Source organism: Orcinus orca, chromosome 2 (genome assembly GCF_937001465.1).
Source record: "Orcinus orca chromosome 2, mOrcOrc1.1, whole genome shotgun sequence".
Lineage (NCBI taxonomy): Eukaryota > Metazoa > Chordata > Mammalia > Artiodactyla > Delphinidae > Orcinus > Orcinus orca.
Window position 1 is genome coordinate 26,395,317 of NC_064560.1, and position 19,665 is coordinate 26,414,981.

Here is a 19,665-nt window from a genome sequence, read left to right on the forward strand (position 1 = left end):
AGGAATTTTAGCATGTGCATTTTACTTCATGAAGTCAAAATTTGAGCCCTGTTAATACCACACTCTCAAATAACTCAAGAACCTTAAATTACTTTAACTGTGATCAGCTTTTTCAACTCATACAATGTTTTCAAATAGTTTGGTCATATTCTAATGTCACAAATTAGACACTCTTTTATTGCTTTGTACTAGTGATGCCTTTGTAAACTATTTACACACATTCTTCACTTCTTTGCTCACCACACCTCCTGTACAGTATTCACATTGTCCATATGGAATCATTTTGCTTTTTTTCTAAACGTTTCTATAATGAGAGTTTGTTGGTGATAAACTCTCAGTTTTTGTTTAAAAGAACATATTATTTATTTTGTTCTCATTCTTGAGTTCACTGAGTATAAAATTCCAGATTGACAGATTTTTTTTCTCAGCATTTTGAGGAGACTGTTCCGCTGCATTCTGGCATTAGCTGTCGCTGATGAGAAGTCCTCTATCTGTTTCATTGTCGTTACTCTGTGGAACTTGTCTTTCATGTTATTTATTCTGAAGTATAAAATATCTTCACTGCCTTTGGTGCCCTATGGCTTGTCTACAGTATTCACAGATAGGGAGTTCACTGGGCTTACTGGCTTTGCATCTCAAGATGCTCAGCAATTGTGTCTTGGAACCTTGTCTCCCCCACCATTTTCTTGGTGTTCTCTTTCTCAAGTCCCATTTGATATACGTTGGACATTCTCAGTCTGTCATGTGTGCTTCTGCTCCTTCCCCTTTTTATAAAATGCTCCTTGTTCATGTTTCTGGCCTACATTCAGAGAATTCTTCTTTTTTTTTTCAAGTATACTTACCAAGTCACTAAGATTTTTGCTTGGATTACACACATACTTGGTTTTAAAGTCAATTACAATCAGTTTTTAATCTCAGTTATTTTTTTATTTGTAAAATTTGTAGGTTATTTTTCAAGTCTGTTTCATTTTAGCAGCCTTTTACACTTCGCTAATATTTTCATTTATATTTTTATACCTTCTAGACTGACTTCTTTTATGTATTTATGTCGGAAAATTTAAATATTTTCAGTGCTTGGAGTTTGACATTTCCTATTTCTTCATGGAGCTTTAGGGTACCTTCCTTAAGAGAGAATTTCTGGTTGCTTCTTCCAGGTGCCTGCACTACATACACAGTTTTAACCCAGGATTACTTTACATTAAAATCCCATTTTCCTTTTAGCCTGACACAAGGTGGGAATTCTAGCTCCTATTACTGAGACAGGCTGGGACCTGGGACCCTTTGCTGCAGTGCTGCAATGCTTGCAGCTGAACACACCTCTCCTCGAGCTACAAAATACAAAGAAACTGTATGGGACTAAAAATAACTGTGTGCATGCTCAGATGGGGCAAATTCTGGACTCAAAAGATACAAAAGGACAAAAAAGCTCAACTGCCATTTCTGAAGAACCAGGAGCAAAGACTGGGTGTCAGAACAACAGCAGAGTACTACACGTGCCCCTCTGCACTCAACACCACAAAGGGGTGGGCACACCACCTAAGCCACCACTCCGGCCTGACCCCTGGACACACACTTACCCTCACCCCATATAGGGAACGAGCTCGCCCCTCCTTGAGGAGCAAGCAAGGGAACCTGTTACTTGTTTTCGCTCCCTCCTGCAGCCAGCACGGGAGCCCCAATAAAGCCTTGCCTGAGTTTCTTGTCTGGCCTCCAGTCAATTTCTGTTGACTGAGGAAGGCCAAGCAACCTGGTTGGTATTGCTACCAAAAGCCAGCCTGAGGTTATAGGGTTTCCAAGATCTAGAAGCCTCCATTTTCATTTTGTGTTTTGTTTATCCACTAAAGGTGTCACTCTCCAGGTACCCAGGAGGTGACTGCCCTGGGGAGCTAGAGGAAGGGGTGCCGAGCTCACTTCTCTGTTTGCAGAATCCCCAGGCTATCTCCTGACCCCATGCCTTCCCCGTGCTTGCTGCAGACCACAGGTTCTGATGATAACTGAAGCAGCTTTTGGTTTGGGCTTCCCCATCTCTTGGAATTCCTGCTCTGTTGTCGTTGAGGAGCCTCTGAAGACTGTCCTTAACTTCCTGCCCAATATGTGATGCATTCAAAGAGGTTTTAAAAATATATAATCTAGCACATTTAATTTTCCAAATCATCCTCTCTCTGAATCTCTGTCTCTCTGTCTTTCTCTCTCCTTCCCTTCATCCCTCCCTCCCTGTCTCCCTTCCTCCCCATTCTCACTTTCTCATGTATATCTATACATTATATATACCTATAAACTTAATATTTTAAGTACTTTCTCAGAATGTTTCAGTGAATCTTCCATCATGATAAATTCAGCACTTTTCAATAAAATTCAGTAGCATTTTTTATTAAATTATATTAAATATTATTTTTGCAGGCTGTACTTATTTTTTAAAATTATTTGCACATTATATACATCTGGATTTCATATTTCTCTCTTTATACATTTTTCAAAAATAAATCTTGCCCAGGCATACCATGGAAATGACAGCAGCAATTGCATGTGTTAAAACTGTTACACTAATACTCCAAGATCTTTGCAATTGCTATAAAATCAGATTATTATTTTACATTAAACTTAGATCAAAATAATGTAGAAACTCTGTTCTAGATTTAAGGAACATTTGGTATAATCAGCACTATTGTATATATTCTATTGCACTTGTTTCCCACATACATCCACATACAACCTCACATTTTTTCTAAAGTGCTTATATAATTCTAGAGTATATTGATATAAACCATTCACATATTTTTTTATAATTACTGATGCATTCTAAAGATGCCCCAAAATACAGAAAATAGTATCAGACATGCTTATGTATCCCCCACCGAGATTAAAAAATCATTAATAATTTGCTTCATTTCACACACACATAGACCTTCTCCTTTTCTCTTTATCCCTTTGAGTTTTTATATCTCTGTATCGTTCTTAAAAAATGAAACAAAATCCTCACATGATCTTTTCACTCCCCATCACAGTTCAGAATTAACCACCGTTTGGAATTATAGTTTTACCTTTCCTATATTTGCATCTGTACTTCTAGTACCTAGAAAAAGCATCTGTAAATAATATACACTGCAGAAATTTTTAAAAGTTATATATATTTTATTCTTATATCTTTTTGCAACTTTGCTTTCTGCTCTATACTTCATAATTGTGGGATTTAGCTAAGCAAATATAGATTCAGTTCATTTAGTTTAGCTGCTGTATGAAATGCCACTGTATGAATAAATCAGGTTATTATGTGCTCACCTTCTAAGTGATGGTTACGTTGTTTCCACTTTTGCCCTCTCTCAAACACCGCTACAAAGAGTAGTTCTGTGCATGTAGTGAACATGGATAGGACTATTCTCTAAGGTCCACCATTAACTTAAAGGATGGCTGGTTAGCGTATGTGCATTTCAGCTTTCCCACATATTGCCAAGTTGCTGCCTGAGACCATTGTACCAATTTACACCCCCTCAAACAAGGTACAATCCTGTTTCCTCCATTTGAGACAAAACTCTGTTATCAGACATTAATCTGTTCCTGTGTTTTGGGTATTTAATTGTATTTACTTTGTGGCTTATTTATATATCTCTGATTACTAATGAAGCCAACCATCACCTTTTATGAGTTTATTAGCAATTCCACTTTTTGTTCTGTTACTCTCCTTTTCATCTCTTTTCCTATGTAGTTTTCTCTATGGATTTGTAGGAGTTCAGTCTATTCTTATAGTAATCTTTTCTTGCTTAAATAGACGGTAGACATCTTTTTCTAGTGTGTGGTCTATTTTATTCAGCTTGTTTATTATATCTTTTTCTTGGAGATGTTTTGAATTTTAATAAAATCAAATTTATCAATCTTTTATTTTTCTCCATAGTATTTGGTTTCTAAGATTTCCCTAAAAAAATTCTTTCCCAAGTGTCACAAAGATACTTTCCTACTTTTACTTCAAAATCATTATAATTTGTATGTTTATATTGAGACCTTTAGTCTATTTTGGTTTTATTTTTCTGCACCTTGCAAGGTAGGGATCTAATCTAATGTGGATTTCTAATGAATAGACGGTATTCCCAGACAACTTGTGAATAACGCCTCCTTTAAATTCTCACATGTAGTTCAGTCTTTATCATGTATGGAGTCCTGGTGTATAAATGAGTCCCTTTCATGGCTTTCGTTTCTATCCCATTGGTCTATTTTTCTATCCCTCCACTAGGATGTCTCTTTTCCATTGCATTTAACTAAGTATAGATACTTTGTGAAATGAGTCTTCCTTTGTTCTTCTTTAAATTGTTCTTAGCTGCATATTTTTGTTTGTTTACTGGAGAAGCAAAGTGATAAAGAGTTCAGACTCTTGCTCTGACACTGATTCTCCGATCTTGGCCAAGTTGCTTAACCAATCAGCTCCTCTGAATGTAGTTGATATCATTATCTCCTAGGGGTTTTACAGATTCAAAAGAGTTACTATATTTAAAGTACTTAGGAAAGTGTCTGACACTCAGTAAGTTCCCCACAGATGTAGATTTCTAAAAATTATTTTGCCCTGTATTTTTCATATGCATATTAATACACATTTCATGTGTTTATTGGTACATGTCTAATAAAACCAACCTACTAGATTCTGGTTGGAATAGCATTGAAATTATAGCTAATTTGGGAGAGAGTTAGAATCTCTACAAAATTATTCTTCCAGGACACATATGGAATTCACTCTCTATTCACTTAGATCTTCTTTTAAACCTCTTAATATGTTTACTTATTCTATATAAAATTCTTTGAATTAGTTATATGTATTCTCATGTATAGTTTTTGGTATTACATTATATCTTTTAAAATCATGTCTTCCAATTTTTATTAGTGTTTGCAGATGCCATTGACAATGTACATTGATTTTGTATGCTGCCGTAATGGATGAAATTCTCTTATTAGCTTTAATATTTTTCTGTAACTTATTTTAATTTTTTTAAGTAGAAAATGAGACATTTTGTAAAGTATTAAGATTTTACTATTCTTTTCCAAGCTGTATAACTGTTATTTCATTTTCGTGTATTGTTGCATTGTCTAGCACCTCCAGATGATGTTAAATAGAAAATCTGGTATTGAACTTGATGACTGATATTGCTCCCAACTCATAGTGGAAATGATTCTAAGATTTCACCACTGCGTATTGGGGTTACTGTGGACTTTTGAGATATACTGTCTATGAGTGAAGAAGAACAATTTTTTCTAGTGCTCCTTCCCTAAAGCTTCTGAGAACATCCCCCCACATCATATCATATATAGGGGTTAAATTTTATGAAAGATTTTTTGAATCATAAATTATTACCATATTTTAAATTCTGAATCTGCTAGTGAACTTGTTGATGCAAAAGGTGGTTTCTTGTTAAGTTTGTTTCTGGGACAGGGATTGAGGGGTTGTCTACAAGGATAGATTTTTGGCCAAAGTAAAAGTCATTCCAGTATTACATTAGTTTAAATACTAAATCAATCAAATTACTGAAATAAAAAACTCAAGTTCTTAACCATAATCTAAAGCTTGTAGATTAATTAAATACCTTTAAGCATTTCAAACTGTGTCTATAAAAGTAATGTATTCAAATTATTTTTCTTTTTTTTAACATCTTTATTGGAGTATAATTGCTTTACAATGGTGTTAGTTTCTGCTTTATAACAAAGTGAATCAGTTATACATATACATATGTTCCCATACCTCTTCCTTCTTGCGTCTCCCTTCCTCCCACCCTCCCTATCCCACCCCTCTAGGTGGTCACAAACCACCTAGCTGATCTCCCTGTGCTATGCGGCTGCTTCCCACTAGCTATATACTTTACATTTGGTAGTGTGTATATGTCCATGCCACTGTCTCACTTTGTCACAGCTTACCCGTCCCCCTCCCCATATCCTCAAGTCCATGCTCTAGTAGGTCTGTGTCTTTATTCCCATCTTACCCCTAGGTACTTCATGACCTTTTTTTTTTTTTTCTTAGATTCCATATATATGTGTTAGCATACCGTATTTGTTTTTCTCTTTGTGACTTACTTCACTCTGTATGACAGACTCTAGGTCCATCCACCTCACTACAAATAACTCAATTTCGTTTATTTTTATGGCTGAGTAATATTCCATTGTATATATGTGCCACATCTTCTTTATCCATTCATCTGTTGATGGACACTTAGGTTGCTTCCATGTCCTGGCTATTGTAAATAGAGCTGCAATGAACATTTTGGTACATGACTCTTTTTGAATTATAGTTTGGGCTATTGGGATTGACATGTATACACTAATATGTATAAAATGGATATCTAATAAGAACCTGCTGTATAAAAAAATAAATAAAATTCTAAAATTCATAAAAAAGAAAACTAAACCATACACAAAAATAAACTCAAAATGGATTTTTTTTCCTTTTTGTCTTATAGTTTTCTGCATACAGGTCTTTTGTCTCCCTAGGTAGATTTATTCCTAGGTATTTTATTCTTTTTGTTGCAGTGGTAAATGGGGAAATGGGAATGTTTCCTTAATTTCTCTTTCAGATTTTTCATCATTAGTGTATAGGAATGCAAGAGATTTCTGTGCATTAATTTTGTATCCTGCAACTTTACCAAATTCATTGATTAGCTCTAGTAGTTTTCTGGTGGCATCTTTAGGATTCTCTATGTATAGTATCATGTCATCTGCAAACAGTGACAGTTTTACTTCTTCTTTTCCAATTTGTATTCCTTTTATTTCTTTTTCTTCTCTGATTGCTGTTGTTAAGACTTCCAAAACTATGTTGAATAATAGTGGTGAGAGTGGACATCCTTGTCTTCTTCCTGATCTTAGAGGAAATGCTTTCAGTTTTTCACCATTGAGAATGATGTTTGCTGTGGGCTTGTCGTATATGGCCTTTATTATGTTGAGGCAGATTCCCTCTCTGCCCACTTTCTGGAGAGTTTTTATCATAAATGGGTGTTGAATTTTGTCAAAAGCTTTTTCTGCATCTATTGAGATGATCATATGGTTTTTATTCTTCAGTTTGTTAATATGGTGTATCACATTGATTGATTTACATATATTGAAGAATCCTTGCATCTCTGGGATAAATCCCACTTGATCATGGTGTATGATACTTTTAATGTGTTGTTGGATTCTATTTGCTAGTATTTTGTTGAGGATTTTTGCATCTATATTCATCAGTGATATTGGTCTGTAATTTTCTTTTTTTGTAGTATCTTTGTCTGGTTTTGGTATCAGGGTGATGGTGGCCTCATAGAATGAGTTTGGGAGTGTTCCTTCCTCTGCAATTTTTTGAAAGAGTTTGAGAAGGATGAGTGTTAGCTCTTCTCTAAATGTTTGATAGAATTCACCTGTGAAGCCATCTGGTCCTGGACTGTTGTTTGTTGGAAAATTTTTAATCACAGTTTCAATTTCATTACTTGTGATTGGTCTGTCCCTATTTTCTATTTCTTCCTGGTTCAGTCTTGGAAGGTTATACCTCTCTAAAAATTTGTCCATTTCTTCCAAGTTGTCCATTTTATTGGCATAGAGTTGCTTGTAGTAGTCTCTTAGGATGCTTTGTATTTCTGCAGTGTCTTTTGTAACTTCTTTTTCATTTCTAATTTTATTGATTTGAGTCCTCTCCCTCTTTTTCTTGATGAGTCTGGCTAATGGTTTATCAATTTTTTTTATCTTCTCAAAGAACAAGCTTTTGTTTTATTGATCTTTGCTATTGTTTTCTTTGTTTCTTTTTCATTTATTTCTGCTTTGATCTTTATGATTTCTTTCCTTCTACTAACTTTGAGTTTTGTTTGTTCTTTTTTCTTTAGTTCCTTAGGGTTTAAGCTTAGATTGTTAAGGTTAGGCTGGCATTGCTATAAACTTCCCTCTTAGAACTGCTTTTGCTGCATCCCATAGGTTTTGGATCGTCATGTTTTCATTGTAATTTGTCTCTAGGTATTTTTTGATTTCGTCATTGATCTCTTGGTTATTTAGTAATGTATTGTTTAGCCCCCATGTGTTCGTATTTTTTACATTTTTTCCCCTGTAGTTTATTTCTAATTTTATAGTACTGTGGTCAGAAAAGATGCTTGATATAATTTAAATTTTCTTAAATTTAGTGACACTTTATTTGTGACCCAAGATGTGATCTATCCTGGTGAATGTTCTGTGTGCACTTGAGAAGAAAGGATAATCTGCTGTTTTGGATGGTATGTCCTATAAATATCAATTAAATCTATCTGGTCTATTGTGTCATTTAAAGCTTCTGGTTCCTTATTTATTTTCACTTTGGATGATCTGTCCATTGGTGTAAGTGAGGTGTTAAAGTCCTCCACTATTATTGTGTTACTGTTGATTTCCTCTTTTAGAGCTGTTAGCAGTTGCCTTATGTATTGAGGTCCTCCTATGTTGGGTGCATATATATTTATAATTGTTATATCTTCTTCTTGGATTGATCCCTAATCATTATGTAGTGTCCTTCCTTGTCTCTTGTAACATTCTTTATTTTAAAGTCTATTTTATCTGATATGAGTATTGCTACTCCAGCTTTCTTTTGATTTCCATTTGCATGGAATATCTTTTTCCATCCCCTCACTTTCAGTCTCTATGTGTCCCTAGGTCTGAAGTGCGTCTCTTGTAGACAGCATATATATGGGTCTTGTTTTTGTATCCATTCAGCCAGCCTGTGTCTTTTGGTTGGAGCATTTAATCCATTTACATTTAAGGTAATTATCGATAGGTATGTTCCTATTACCATTTTCTTAATTGTTATGGGTTTTTTTTTGTAGGTCCTTTTCTTCTCTTGTGTTTTCCACTTAGAGAAGTTCCTTTAGCATTTTTTTGTAGAGCTGGTTTGGTGGTGCTGAATTCTCTTAGCTTTTGCTTGTCTGTAAAGCTTTTGATTTCTCTGTCGAATCTGAATGAGATTCTTGCCGGGTACAGTAATCTTGGTTGTTGGTTCTTGCCTTTCATCACTTTAAATATATCATGCCACTCCCTTCTGGCTTGTAGAATTTCTGCTGAGAAATCAGCTATTAACCTTATGGGAGTTTCCTTGTATATTATTTGTCATTTTTCCCTTGTTGCTTTCAATAATTTTTCTTTTTCTTTAAGTTTTGTCAATTTGATTACTATGCGTCTTGGCATGCTGAGATAAATGTGGGTTTATCCTGCCTCAGACTCTCTGCGCTTCCTGGACTTGGGTGGTTATTTCCTTTCCCATGTTAGGGAAGTTTTCAACTATAATCTCTTCAGATATTCTCTTGGGTCCTATCTCTCTCTCTTCTCCTTCTGGAACCCGTATAATGTGAATGTTGTTGCATTTAATGTTGTCCCAGAGGTCTCTTAGGCTGTCTTCATTTCTTTTCATTCTTTTTTTTTTATTCTGTTCTGCAGTAGTGAATTCCACCATTCTATCTTCCAGGTCACTTATCTGTTCTTCTACCTCAGTTATTCTGCTATTGATTCCTTTTAGTGTGTTTCTCATTTCAGTTATTGTATTGTTCATCTCTGTTTGTTTGTTCTTTAATTCTTCTAGGTCTTTGTTAAACATTTCTTACATCTTCTCGATCTTTTCCTCCATTCTTTTTCTGAGGTCTGGATCATCTTCATTATCATTATTCTGAATTCTTTTTCTGGAAGGTGTCCTATCTCCCCTTTATTTAGTTGTTTTTCTGGGGTTTTATCTTGTTCCTTCACCTGGTACATAGCCCTCTGCCTTTCATCTTGTCTATCTTTCTGTGAATGTGGTTTTTGTTCCACAGGCTGCAGGATTATAGTTCTTCTTGCTTCTGTTGTCTACCCTCTGGTGGATGAGGCTATATTAGAGGCTTGTGCAAGTTTCCTGATGTGAGGGACTGGTGGTGGGTAGACCTGGGTGTTGGTCTGGTGGGCAGAGCTCAGTAAAACTTTAATTTGCTTGTCTGCTGATGGGTGGGGCTTGGTTCCCTCCCTGTTGGTTGTTTGGCCTGAGGCGACCCAATACTGGAGCCTACCCAGTCTTTGTTGGGGCTAATGGCGGACTCTGGGAGGGCTCACACCAAGGAGTACTTCCCAGAACTTCTGCTGCCAGTGTCCTTGTCCTCATGGTGAGCCACAGTCACCTCCAGCCTCTGTGGAGACCCTCCAACACTAGCTGGTAGGATTGATTCAGTCTCCTATGGGGTCACTGCTCCTTGCCCTGGGTCCCACTTGGCACACTACTTTGTGTGTGCCCTCCAAGAGTGGAGTCTCTGTTTCCCCCAGTCCTGTTGAAGTCCTGCAATCAAATCCCACTAGCCTTTAAAGTCTGATTCTCTAGGAATTTCTCCCGTTTCCGGACCCACAGGTTGGGAAGCCTGACGTGGGGCTCAGAACCTTCACTCCAGTGGGTGGACTTCTGTGGTATAAGTGTTCTCCAGTTTGTGAGTCACCCACCCAGCAGTTATGGGAATTGATTTTATTGTATTGCGCCCCTCCTACCATCTCATTGTGGCTCCTCCTTTGTCTTTTGATGTGGGGTATGTTTTTTGGTGAGTTCCAGTGTCTTCCTGTTGATGATTGTTCAGCAGTTAGTTGTGATTCCAGTGCTCTCGTAAGAGGGAGTGAGCGCATGTCCTTCTACTCCACCATCTTGAACCAAGCTCTCAAATTATTTTTAATCACCTCAATTACCTGATAGATTTGCATTCCCAAGCTCACAAGTAGATATTAAATATCTAATAACCTAATAAAGATGGCAATTTTAATTTCTTTGCTCTGTTTCAGTACCATTTACAAATTTAAGAAGATTTCAAAACTCAACAAATTAACATTTTTCACTTACATAATTTTAAATTGGAATTAAAATGACAGCATATTATATATTCTAATATGATAACAGATGAATATAAATACTTAATATATGTATTTTTCTATATTTGTCAAAATTATTGATTCCACAAGTTTAATTCATATTGTCTCTATATTTAATCCCATTATTTCTGAGTAGATAGAGATTCTTAACCTTTAAGTAAACTCTTATGTCATCTTAAAGAACCATGAGGTTATTTCCCCAGGGAAACTGTGAGAATTGCCCATGACTGAGCTGTTCAGTGCCAGGTCTGGGGCTATAGGTATCCAGGGCTGTCCTTCTCAAGCACCCCCTTCTCCCTTCCCCACTGCCCCAGCCTTACCTTCTAACACTAAGCTTTTTTCGTGGTCACCATGGCACATATCTCAGGCAAGGGCTGTCATTTAGCCCAAGCTCCAAATCTGAGTTATAACATTTCAAAATTTTAAGTTGCCAGATGATAAGATAATTGCTTCAGTCTAAGTTTTCCATATAATTTCTGCCTACTGGGACCACAAACATTATAAATAAAGAAACAAATGTTATTTGATAAATGTGGTCTATATCATGAGGCTCTGATTTGTGCTATTTAGTAAGGTCATTCTGTGGGAGCAGAGAATTAAACCAAGAGCATTTCTGCTGTTGACCCATACTTAGTTTGATGTTATCCAAATCAATCATGTTGTATAATCATTTTTAAACATTCTGGAATCAGTGTGCTAACACTTTGTTTTAGAAATTTTATATTCATAGTCAAAAGAGATTGGTCTAGAAATTTCCTTGCACCTAACCATTCTTCCTGGTTTAAAATCAAGGAAATTTCAGTCTTATTTTATGAGTTGGGGGGACTTTCAATGTTTTTTTCTCTTTCACTTGGACAGTTTGTGTAAAATAGGACTGTATTCCTTGAAGGTTTGGAAAATATTGCTTAGACCCATCTGGTCCTAGTGTTTTATTCATGGGTACATTTTAATCTACTCATTTAATTACATTGATTTGAAATCCTATTTCAATTTTCTATTGCTTCTCTTATAGTTTTTGTGCTTTATGTATTTTTGAATACAATTTTATGTAAAATCTTAAATTTATCAGTATAACTTATTCATATATTTTTATCTTAAAATATGTGTTACATGACAGTACTTAATTTCTTGTTATTTACATACATCTTTATTTTTATTCAAAGGTTTGTCTTTTTTTCACCTTTAAAAGAATAAACTCTTAGTTTTCTGACTGTAATAATACTCTGTTTTCTATTTCATTAATTGTGCCTTCATACTATGTTAAACATTCTGGACTTGGGGATTTATTTATGGTAAGTTAAATACTTCTTTCTGTTGAAAAGTCTGCTTAATAATTTTGCTATTCTTGTTTTCTAATATATGCATTTATGGCAACCTATTTTTTTCCAAATACAAATTTAGCTATATTATACAATTTTTTTTAGGTATTGCTTACATTGTTTTGCAATTATTACCTTATTTTTACTAATAGTATTCCTTGGTCAGTGGAATATTCTTTAAAAAATGTTGTACCTTCTAAATTATTATTGTTGCTCTTATTATTTTGAATTTCTTCTATTAAGAAATGTATTGATATACTTAAACAAAGAATTGTCCCTCTCTGGGTAATATCTTTTTTTTCTTTGCATTTTACTTTCTGTGAAGAAATTCTCTTTGGCTCTGATGTTTGTTCTTATCCCCACTCTCTCTGTCCTCTTTTTCAGGACTCCCATTGGCACACATGTTGGATATTTTTATTCTACCCACATGTGTGTTGAGTTCCTTTACTTGTGTTCCTACTAGTAGTGTTTCTTGGAAGGTTCTGCATTGTTTCCCTGGCTGTCTTCCTCTAAGTCTCTCCTTGACTGTATTACACCTGCTTTTAGATCCATCCATCAACTTTCAATTTAAAAGACTGTATTTTTAAAAAATTTCTTTAATTTCTTGTGGGTTTCATTTATTCTTTTTTCATGGTGTCTTATCTTTTCTTCAGGGCTTTGATACTGTTTATGCTGTGAGAAATTTTAATTGTATTCTTTTAAAAATACTCTTTGTTTCAGATTTACATTTCATCCTTTCAAATCACTGAGTTTAAGACTTGATTTTAGTTTTGTGCTTTGAGTCTCACTGATGTTGTGTGGTGTAACTCATGAATGCGAGGCTAGTTTTCTTAGTGAGGGTTCCTTGTGACCTGGATTGTGAGCATCTTCCATAGTGTATTCTATTTACTTTTGCCAAGAGCCCCAGGCAAGTAGCTGGCCTGCAGTTCACATTTCAGTTAGGTGGTTCCTGGACCTTATGAGTGGTGTAAATACAAGCTTTCAAAACGCATTCCAGGTGAATGCTCATGGTCTCAAATTCTACCAACTTTTTTCTTCTTCCCCAGATTTCAGGCTGAGAAATATTTTAGTGTCTTCTATGCATACATTTCATATTATTTTTAATAAATTAAATGTATTTGATACTTTTGTCCATAATTTCATAATGTTTCTTGTAAGAGGCTTTTCCACTTTTTATTATATCCACTGTGCTGGCCCTAGAAACCTATACATATGTCCTAACCCAACGAGAAGCTAAAATTTTTAAAACTACTAGAATATCTGAAATGTTAACTATTTGCTTATATCTGCCATACTCCTAACAACTAATGAAATTCTAAAATCTTTTGTATTATTCCATTCCTATTTCATCTATACCAGCACAATTGGTTAGCAAAATCTGTTTATTGCCCTAACAATAATAGAACGTTTGGGCTGCCTCAATTATGCAATTATCTATGTACTTTAAAAGCAATAAGAACAAGTGAAGTAGTTGTCTATTCTGTAGTTACAAAAGGTCATCTTATATTCAGTTATTCGTGCAATACTAGGATGCCCAAAATCATTATTAGCATACGTTAGGATAATATGAATGTGTTATCACATATTTTAATTATTATATATGAGAGATGTGAAAGTCAGCCTATATAACCATCAAATACTGCAAAGATTGAATTTAGAAAATTACTCATTTCCCATCTTGAGAAAGCTGCATTTTCACAGTAACTTCATAACAATACAGCAATATATAAAATAATGTGTTAGTTCCCATAACTGAGAATACATTAAATAGTTTTTTTTTTAATTCTAAAACACGTTTATTTTGGTAAGTGATGAATTCTTACTCATCAAGAAGTGGACAACCTTCTAAATAAATATTTCCTTTCATCACCCTAAGATATTATTTCTTGCCTTAGGCCAAACCCATCCTTATAATTTCTCCTTCAAATCTTTCTAAGTGTCAAAACCACACTGGGAAGCATGTCTCAGAACTGGTGAAAGCCTAGCTTACATACCAGATTAAGCCTTAAGTTGGAATATGATGACATACAGAGGAACTAAGCAGTGTGTGAGAAAAACCACAGGGCACACTGCTCAGCTCTCTGTGCCTGGAAGATGCCTCAGGGGCAGCTTTGCCTCGTTGTCACTTGTATTTGCTGGCTTATCCCTTCGTTCTTTTATTCTATGCTCTTCTATGATCAAGAAAGCCATTAATAGTAAGTCTGCTAAGAGCTGGGGTCACTGAATTGTCGACCATCTTGTATCTAGGAAGGGAATGCACAGGAAGACAGCCTCGAGCGTGTGCTGAGATCGGACTGTTCTCTTTCATAGTCTCCCTTTCAGAGCCTCTGTTGTCCTTCTTACTAGGTTTCCCTACTTTTTCAATAGTCCATGTCCCTCCTGGGTCTTGATTCTGCTTCCTATTCAAACCCACCATTGCAGCCTCCCATGACTCCAAGAGCCAACACCTTCAAGGGCTTCAAGTCTTAAATTACATTTCCTCTCTCACCATAAAAAACAATAATAAATAAATGAAGTACTTTGTCCTGTGTAAGTAATTTGATAACCCTATAAGTTTATTCAAGCCTTTTCCAACTTCTGTTAACTCCAGTGACCCCATATCATTAAAATATAACAGAAAGATATTCTTCCTGACTCCTAATCATGGGAACCCATGAAAGACATTCACCAAGATGGGCATTGGTCCCTCAAGGGCCAGGATGGGTACCAACTCCAAGCACTCTGAGAAAGAAGAAATGTGACAAAAATAATGCTGACATCTAATGAGTCAGCATTAGAGAGTAAATGCAGGCTGAGTAAATACGAACTTGGAGCCAACAAGATAAGAGCAATGAGGAGTGCGATTAAGATCAGTCAGGAGGTATTGTTGGTAGTGAGGAGTTGCTGGGGAAAGGGAACGTTTGCCTCCAATAGTTTTGAGACAAAATGAACAGCATACAGAGAAAAATCAGCCTATTGTGGGGACAAGTAAAGTTGAGCCAATTCCTGTTTTTAGACAGCCCCAAATAAAAGGAATCTCACACTTAGCCAATACTGAAAATAAGTTAAAATTATGCAATTTCCACAAATGGTTAATTTTAATTACCTACAGAATGAGATGTTGACCAGATTTTCCATCTGCTTTGATGCAGATGCATATGATTTACTCACAGTCCTTTTGTTCATACATTTTCAGTTATGGTTTATTTTTCATTGCAGTATCAGGGTTTCCTCTTTTTCCAAGTTAGAGAGTCTCTGTCCCACCCAATTTCCTTTTCATGGACTATAACTTCCCCTCCTATCCCAAAAGCAAAGTTTACCAGAATTGACAGTTTAATTACAGTAAAAAAGAAAATTGCATGCCCTCAAGTATGTAGTCAAACCATACTTGAAGAATTACAACAAAATAAAGACTACAAACTTGTTTTTACTACATCACTAGCCTGGTAAAATTTGTGAACTAGAGTAATACAGGCAAATTCCTTTGGCCCTCCTGTTGGCCCTCTTGTGTTTGGTGAATGAGGCAGCACACGCACATGTGCACACACACAAAGTCACAAAAATAACCATGGCTGCTTATTCTAGTCCGAGATAGAAGTCAGATTAATAAAATGGATTTAACTCTTGATCATCCAGGCTAACAGAGTTGTCACTGCAAACTTTCAGATGGCACAGAAATTGAAAACCTACGTTTGCAATCTTCTCTACCAGTTACAGGGAGCGTAACCTTGACCTCACTTCCTCTCACTTGCCTGGTATACAAAATGGGAATAATAATGATATCTTCCTCATTGGTTGTTGAGAGACCTTCCCCAGATCAATGGACCGAGAGCTGAACCGAGGCAGCCGGAAGCCACAGCACACATACTTAATTTTACTTCACTGCAGACCTTGTCACAAGAGTGATAGTTTTTTGGTTCCTAAGAATTGTGTCACCCATTAAGTAAGCTACCAAAAATCTTTGTTGTAATTTCTAACTCATTTAAATATAACAGCATCTAGTGTTCCTTGAATTCATGCTCCTTTAAAAAATGGATAGTGCAAAGAATTAACAAATGTAGGGGGAAAAGTGTTCATTGTCTTAATTTGGGGTCCCCAGAAGCAGACTCTGAGACGAGGGTTTTAGTATAACCCAAGATAGGAGCTGTCCTGTATTCGTTTGGTTCATTCTTTCCTTGGAAAGCGGAGGCACGAAACCCCTCCATTTCGGATCAACTTCCATCATGTCATGCTGTAGTTGGAATAGGAACGTAATGGCAAACAGAGAGCTAATGCTGTTATCTACAGATTACTTCCTCAGACAGAGAAAGCATGCATGTTACTGAGAATTTAAAACTATAATTTGCCTGGATGGTATACAATTCATAGAATGGGGACCTAAGTGTAAAAGCTACTACACAGGAAAAGATCTTGTAAAAATAGCCATCGCTAACACATGTGAATGCTGCCATGCACCAGGATCCTCTGTGGGCATTTACATGTGTCATAACAAGTACTCAACAATGTCAAGAGGTAGTAGGACAACTCCTATTTCACACATGGGAGCTCAGGTTTAGAGGGGTATATCCTGTCAGTGGTGGAACCAGAATTAGAAGGGGAGCACACTGAGCTCATCTCCATGCACGCAGCCACCGCTCCATGTGGTCTTTATGCCTCTTCTGGAGCAATACAGTCCTTGCTTTCATGCCCTCCAAGGAACGAGCTTACTGAGGGCAGAGCTCTTGCCTGCCTTGCTCATGACTTGCACAGCACCAGACACAAATAAGACAGAGAAGAGACACATGTCTGCTGATCATTCATAGCACAGAGCTGCTCGTTCTCAGCTGCATTTCTGCCCAAAGAAAAGTTGGGGTCAGTTTTACTGGCCATGAAATGTTTAATCCTCCCTGCAAAGCTGACTCAGTCACCCGGCAGCCTGTATTTTTGAATTACCATGTTTTGTCAATGTGAGCTGGGGCTACTCTTTATAATTCCACTCTGCTCACAGGAAATATAGTTTTAGTCCTAAATAAATGACGACTTTTATATTTGAAATGTGTATTCTAGTTTCTAGTATATTTCATTGTCCTGGGCAGCTTGGTATTTATGGCAATCTGAATTTCCTTGATGTGTACTGGGTTCCACTCCAGATTACATTTGGAACTCCCATTAAACAGGATGCTTCGGCAGATGTTTTCATGGGAGATTTATCTATATCTATATATAAATACATGTCTATATTCTATGGACGATATGGACCTATGTATAGATCTGTCTATCTACCTGTCTATCTATCTATCTATAGATCCACGTTGTTCATAGAAGCTGTGAATCATACCCCTATCAGTTGTGGTGTTTGTGTTATTTCCAGTCCTTTGCAGTGGAACCTACTGGAGGAAATGACACAGCAATGGGAATGCTATGTTGTTCAGGTCCCAAAGAATTTCCTCAGGCTGGTGCTAGTGACTACTCCAGGTTTCAGAGTAAATGTTCTTTGAATGAATTGTGTGTAACTGTGTTGATTCCTGAACAGATAAAAATCTTAAAACAAGAGGAAGAGGAAGGAGACGGAGGAGGAGGAAAAGAATGGGAGAGTTAGGAGCACATGTTGGAGTTTGTTTATTTATAATAAGGAGCAAACCAGAGAAATGCCAGCACTTGGAGAGTCACCCCCCCCCCCGTTTTCTTTGAAATCTCCATGACTAAATTTGGTGATTAACAGTCAGTTATGTAGATAACAAAGTAAATGAGATTTTAAAGTGGAAACTAATATTGAGAAAAGAATTAGGAAGGGAATTATAAAGAGGTTGCTTTTGGTACAGCAGCAGATGAAACGGGATCTGTTTATAGAAGTGGATGCTGAAAGCAGAGTACTTTCTATTAATATCAACAACCATTACCTAAAACATTAGCTATTTTCGTTTCCAACAGCAGCTCCTAAATTTATCCATATATTAAATATTTTCCTTGGAGTGCATGATGTAAGCCCAAAATATCACAATATTGATGGGATGTTTAACAAATACAATTGTATGCTGATGGAATCCTCATTACTAGACAGTAAAAGCTTTCTTTCACGTTTCTTGATCAGCTGTTTCTCATTTAGGGATTCACCTCTTTCTCAGATTATCCCTGACCTGCACTTGGAAATCTCAGCCGAGGACACTGGTTCAAGCGTTTTCTGTCGCGTCGTTATGTTAGAAACATGGCTGTGCAGGGTGCTGCCAGAGGCGGAAGGGAGACGGGAAACGAAAGGTCTTGGCTGTTGGCTGCACGGAGACATGGAAGATGGGTGACGGGTCGAGCACTGCGGGGTGCTTGGGTCTGAGCCAGGAAGCTCGGCAGTGACCAGGGACGTCCTGCAACCGGAGTGAAATTTGATGATTTTTTATAAGAGGGTTTTATCTCTCTGTTCCAAACATTTTCTCCCTACAAATAGCCAGCAAGAGAAAAGACTAGAGAAGGTAGGGAAGAGGCAGTTGGGGGCTGAGAATTTTGGGGGGAAAGGTTAGGATGATGCGGGGGCCAGGAACAGAGGGGAAGTAGGGCTGTCAGAAAGAAAAGCGATTCTCTATTAAATCCTATCTTCCCTGGCAGGGAGCAGGGTCTTAGTGCTGTGACGTCTGGGCCCATCCTAGTGGCCTGGACCAGGTACATCTATCAGTGTCTACCAAGATTTGCACCAGACATATCCACGTCCCCTCCAGCTGGCTGCAGGAGATGCTGAGGTCATCCTGGCTGTGCTTCTGTAGCCTCCCTCGGTATTTCCCCTTACCTCTGGGTCTCAATCCATGCTCCATGAAGACAGAGCCCCATCAGTCATGCTCAGCACTCTGACTCCACAGTCTGTACAGTGCCTGGCGCTGAGTGCGCACTTAATGAACACTTGCTGAGTAGATGATTCCATAACTGCATGAATTAGAAACAACCTACTCAACTTTAAATGGTCAGTATCTGTGGTCGGCAGATAATGCACCTCCCCAGAAATGTTCTAGCAGAGGAAATTTTTCTTTTTCCTCTGGCCATCTTAGGTTCCTGGCTGCGGCTTGTAAATTAGACAGACGAAAGAGAGATTCACAAGGGGAAAACAAGCAGAAGGTTTGTAACACGTGCAGCCCTCATACATGCAGAAAACTCAGCAGTGAGTAACTCAAAGAGGTGGTTAGACTGGGGCTTATAGAGCATCTTAACAAAAGAAAAATACACTTTCAGAAACATGACAAGACAAAGGAAAGGGACTTGTGCTTTTAGGGTCAGCAAGTTATATGAAGGCAAATACTCTGGGGAACTCCTGGGAGACAAAGGCCAGTTAGTAAGTGTGCTGTGTGGACTCCTCTGGTGCCAGCTCTGGGCTGATCAGGGTCTAGAGTCGTCCTTGGTGATTAACTTCTGTCCTTTCTAGAAGAGACGGGAGGGGACACCTTTACACATTTATTTCCTGCTTTTAGGCAAATGGGGGAGGACAGAGAGCTTTTCTTGTATTTGCTTCTTCTCACTTGTCTTCAGCTCCAAATAATCCTTATGGCATGGTGGCGTGTTCTGGTGTGGCGTATTCTGCTACCCCTCA